The sequence below is a fragment of the Trifolium pratense genome, linkage group LG5, assembly GCF_020283565.1.
Source record: "Trifolium pratense cultivar HEN17-A07 linkage group LG5, ARS_RC_1.1, whole genome shotgun sequence".
Classification (NCBI taxonomy): Eukaryota; Viridiplantae; Streptophyta; class Magnoliopsida; order Fabales; family Fabaceae; genus Trifolium; species Trifolium pratense.
Window position 1 is genome coordinate 29,611,809 of NC_060063.1, and position 6,000 is coordinate 29,617,808.

Consider the following 6,000-nt stretch of genomic DNA (forward strand, 5'->3'; position numbering starts at 1 on the left):
AACTTGAATTCTTTAAGTGATGTTTCTTAGTCAGAGACATAGAGGGAAGAAGTTATTTTAAGACATACTTTGTTTTAGTCTCTTTTAAGTGAACAAATGCAAAATTTATAATTACCAATTATTCAAGATAAAAATTTAGACAAAATCAGTAACTAAATCAATTTCATTATGAAACGGTTTTCATATCATTCACATTTGCACAGAAATGGCACCATATATAGATTTCTAAAGGCTCTATATCATCCATCATATCTCATCTAAAACATGATTGATCGTTTCTAAAGGCTCTGATTTCACCTATTTGAATATTGAAGAATGAATACAATGCTTGAGTTTGACTCAATTCTACATTTTATACAAACTCAGTTAACTCTAACAGAATTCCACAACAAAACATCAAAACAGACCATATTCCACAAATCAGATTGCAGAGTCTCTTAAACATGTTAGGACTCAAACTCCAAATGATGACTCAGCTACCCAATCATTAGCTAATGATTATTCTGTGGGACCCAGAGAATGGTTAGTCTATTCTAGAAGAAGGAAAGCTGTCAAGAGTTAGTTACAAGTGAGGTGATGTGGGGAGAGAGAAGTACAAGGATAGAGTCATTCCTTCCACGATATAAGGAGCTAGATAGAGAGTTGAGAATTATCTTTTGATTATAGCTAAGTTGTTAGAATGGAAAGGCAAGTCTAACCTTGCTTTCACTGAGCTTAGCTCTGGTCAGATATTGTTAGGATCACAATCTCCTCATTATCTGTATTATTCTCCATCTTTTATTCATCAATAAAACTCTATTTCCTTGTTCTGTTTCATCATCATTTCACTATTTCCATCTATAATTTCTGGGTTCGTAACAATTTGGTCCGACCTGCCGGATACGAATCGTGGATCAGTGAATGCCTAAGAATACATCGCAGATTCAATTGATTCGAGGAATGGATGAGAAGGTTGCTTCGTTGGAAGCAGAGATCAGTGGCATGAAGACGTCAATGGCGGCGATGGAACGTAACCAAGAGAAACTCATTGCTCTTTTTGAAAAGAGTTTGGGTAAGAAGGTTACCACAGAGGATGAACGAGTCGTTGACGAAGGAATCAAGAACGCCGGAGAAGCATCGGTGCACAGCAACACCCAATCGAGTAATAACCATCTCGAGGGAGAGGCGTTGGCTGAGTTTCGTCGTTCAGTAAAGAACGTAGAGCTCCCTACTTTCGACGGTGAGGATCCGGCCGGTTGGATCTCACGCGCTGAAGTTTATTTCAGGGTCCAGAACACGCGATCGGAGGTGAAAGTGAATTTAGCACAACTGTGTATGGAGGGACCAACGATTCATTTTTTCAACTCATTAATCAATGAGAATGAGAATCTGAGTTGGGATCAATTGAAACAGGCCCTATTGGAGAGATATGGAGGTCATGGGGAGGGCGATGTGTATGAACAATTGACGGAGCTCCGACAGCGAGGAGATGTGGACGATTACATCAATGATTTTGAGTATCTCACTGCTCAAATACCTAGATTGCCTGATAAGCAATTTCTGGGTTACTTTTTACATGGATTGAAGGAGGAGATACGGGGGAAGGTGCGAAGTCTTTCGGTGATGGGTGATTTGTCGCGTTCGAAGGTGTTACAGGTGACGAGGGCAGTAGAAAGGGAGACGAAGAAAGACTATGGACCGGGTTTAAATAGATCTAATAAACCGGGTCACGGTTCAAACCGAACCGGAAGTTATGGGTCTCAGAGAGATAAGGCCGATTGGGTCTTTGTGAAATCTGGATCTGGTGATGGGTCCAAAGATAGTGGAAATGGGCCTAGGAAAGATAAGCCCAATCAGAATGACACAAGGAGAAATAATAACACAAGGGATCGGGGATACTCCTCATTATCTTATAATGAGATTATGGAGAGAAAGAAGAAGGGATTATGTTTTAGGTGTGGAGGAGCAAATCATCTGAAACATCAATGCCCTGAAAGACATCTTAAGGTATTGGTGGTGGATGATGATGAAGAAGGAGACACAGAAGGAAGGTTGTTGGCAGTAGAGGTGGAGGATGAAGAGGAAGTGACTCAAGGAGTGATGAGTATGATGAATCTGCATCAACTCGATCGCCATGGTCAGTCCAAACCCCAGGTAATTAAGCTAAAAGGCACCATTCATGAAGTTCCAGTAGTGATTTTAATTGACAGTGGAGCTTCACACAACTTTATCTCACAAGGGTTGGTGCGTAAAATGGGTTGGGATATTGAAGACAGTTGCCCTATGAGTATCAAATTGGGAGATGGATCTTGTTCCAACACCAAGGGTACTTGCAGAGGGTTAGAAATTAATGTGGAGGGTATGAAGGTGGAGGTGGATGTGCAGTTGTTTGAATTGGGATGTGTGGATGTTGTCTTGGGTATTGAATGGCTTCGTACGTTGGGAGACATGATTGTTAATTGGCAGAAACACACGATGAGTTTCTGGTATAACAAACAATGGGTGACCATGAGAGGTATTGAAGGTCATTTGAATCTGATGGATACACTATACAGTGTAATTTGCAAACCCAAGAGACATAGAGCGAACAGGAGGAAGGAGGAAGAGGAGAAGACAAGTTGTGGAGTCTTTCAAACCTTAAAGGTGGATCAATCTGAGGCCTTGGAACACTTGTTGAGTTTGTGTGCAGATGTTTTCCAAGACCCTGTGGGATTACCACCTAAGAGGAAGAAAGAACATGCTATTGTCTTGAAAGAGGGAGCTGAAGCTGTCAATGTCAGGCCATATAGATACCCTCATCACCACAAGGATGAGATTGAAAAGCAAGTCAAAGAAATGCTTTCTGCTGGAGTGATCCGTCCTAGCACTAGTGCATTTTCAAGTCCTGTGATTCTAGTTAAGAAGAAAGACAGTACTTGGAGAATGTGCATCGATTACAGGGCTTTGAACAAAGCTACAGTGCCTGACAAGTTTCCCATTCCTGTGATTGAGGAGCTATTAGATGAACTCCATGGAGCTTGCTACTTTTCCAAGCTAGACTTGAAATCTGGATATCACCAGGTGAGAGTCAAGGAGGAAGACATACACAAGACAGCATTTCGCACTCATGAAGGGCATTATGAGTTCCTTGTCATGCCGTTTGGGTTGATGAACGCTCCTTCTACCTTCCAGAGCTTAATGAATGAGGTATTCAGACATTTGCTAAGAAAATATGTTCTAGTTTTCTTTGATGACATACTAGTATATAGTAGAACTTGGTCTGATCATATTAAGCATTTAGAGGAAGTATTAAAAATTCTGCAGTCGCAAGGGCTAGTAGCTAACAAGAAAAAGTGTAGTTTTGGTCAAATGTCTGTTGAATATTTGGGTCACCTAATTACTGGACAAGGGGTAGCTGTAGACCCTAGTAAAGTAATAAGTGTGACTAATTGGCCAGTCCCCAAGAATGTAAAAGGTGTGAGGGGCTTTCTAGGACTCACTGGTTACTACAGAAAGTTTATAAAAGACTATGGGAAAATAGCTAGACCCTTGACAGAGTTAACCAAGAAAGATGCTTTTATCTGGAGTGAGAAAGCACATGCTGCTTTTGATATGTTGAAAAAAGCTCTTACCACTGCTCCTGTACTTGCTTTGCCTGATTTCAATAAAAATTTCATTATTGAATGTGATGCCTCAGGGTGTGGTCTTGGTGCCATTCTTATGCAAGAAAGAAGACCTATTGCTTACTTTAGTAAGGCTTTAGGGGTCAGAAATTTAACTAAATCTGCATATGAAAAAGAATTGATGGCTGTGGTTTTGGCAATACAACACTGGAGACCCTATCTCATAGGAAGAAAATTCATAGTCTCTACTGACCAGAAAAGTTTGAAACAATTGCTGCAACAAAGGATGGTAACTGCTGAACAACAAAACTGGGCAGCTAAGTTACTTGGCTATGATTTTGAGATTATCTATAAGCCAGGGAAACTGAATAGAGGGGCAGATGCTCTCTCTAGAGTAGAAGAAAGTGGTGAATTGTGTCAAGTAATTACTAGTGTGCAATGGAATGATGAAGAGATAGTGAGAGCAGAAATTCAAGAAGATTCAAAACTGCAACAAATAATTAAGGATCTGCAGAAGGATGTGAACTCCAGACCTGGTTATGTGTACAGGCAGGGGGTGTTGTTGTATGAAGGGAGACTAGTGCTATCTGACAAATCCTCTTTAATTGATCAGTTATTGACAGAATTTCATGCTACTCCTCATGGTGGTCATTCTGGTTTTTACAGGACATATAGAAGAATAGCTGCAAATGTGTACTGGATAGGGATGAAGAATACAATCCAGGAATTTGTACGAGCATGTGACATATGTCAACGACAGAAATACTTGACCAGCTCACCTGGAGGCTTACTACAACCTCTCCCAATACCAGATCGTGTTTGGGAAGATCTTTCCATGGATTTCATAACTGGATTACCAAAATCCAAGGGTTATGAGGCCATTCTGGTAGTAGTAGACAGACTTTCAAAGTATGTTCATTTTGTACCTTTGAAGCACCCTTATACAGCAAAGGTCATTGCAGAAACCTTTGTAAGGGAAGTAGTAAGGTTACATGGAATCCCTCTGTCCATAGTGAGTGACAGGGATCCCATTTTCATGAGCAATTTTTGGAAAGAGTTGTTTAAGTTACAGGGCACCCAGCTGAAGATGAGTACAGCCTATCATCCAGAGACTGATGGCCAAACTGAAGTGGTGAATCGTTGTTTAGAAACCTATTTGAGGTGTTTTGTCACTGATCAACCAAAAACATGGTCAAATTGGATCTCTTGGGCTGAATATTGGTTCAATACCAGTTATCACAACTCTTCTGGCAAGACTCCTTATGAAGTGTTATATGGCAGAGTTCCACCAGTCATTACACGCTGGGTAAAGGGTGAAACTAGGGTGGAAGCAGTACAGAAAGAGCTTGAAGACAGGGATGAGGCTCTTAGACAACTCAGAGAGCAGCTACAAAAAGCCCAAGATAGGATGGCACAGTTGGCAAATAAGAAAAGATGTGACAGAAAGTTTGAGGTAGGAGAGTGGGTTTTTGTTAAGCTTAGAGCTCACAGGCAACACTCTGTAGTCTGTAGGATCAATGCTAAGCTTGCTGCAAGATACTATGGTCCATATCCTGTCCTTGCACGTGTTGGAGCAGTGGCCTATAAGCTGAAATTGCCAGCTGGATCACGTGTACACCCAATTTTTCATGTGTCCTTATTGAAAAAGGCTGTGGGGACCTACCAAGATGAGGAGGAGCTTCCTGAATTGGAGGGTGAACAGGGTACTTTGATTGAACCAGAAGATATTCTTGCAAGGAGATCTGTGCAAGTGCAGAATGAATGGGTTGATCAAGTTCTCATACATTGGAAAGGACAGAAATTAGAGGAAGCTACTTGGGAGGACACTGTCATGTTGAGAAGCCAATTTCCTCAATTCTGCCTTGAGGACAAGGGTGTGATTTCTGGAGGGAGTATTGTTAGGACTCAAACTCCAAATGATGACTCAGCTACCCAATCATTAGCTAATGATTATTCTGTGGGACCCAGAGAATGGTTAGTCTATTCTAGAAGAAGGAAAGCTGTCAAGAGTTAGTTACAAGTGAGGTGACGTGGGGAGAGAGAAGTACAAGGATAGAGTCATTCCTTCCACGATATAAGGAGCTAGATAGAGAGTTGAGAATTATCTTTTGATTATAGCTAAGTTGTTAGAATGGAAAGGCAAGTCTAACCTTGCTTTCACTGAGCTTAGCTCTGGTCAGATATTGTTAGGATCACAATCTCCTCATTATCTGTATTATTCTCCATCTTTTATTCATCAATAAAACTCTATTTCCTAGTTCTGTTTCATCATCATTTCACTATTTCCATCTATAATTTCTGGGTTCGTAACAAAACACAATTATTCTTGCCGAAGCTTGTGCAATTAAATAGACAACCAGAAAAATCCAAATCCAATGCAGAATAATAATGACAGTATAATAAATATCAAACAACAGAA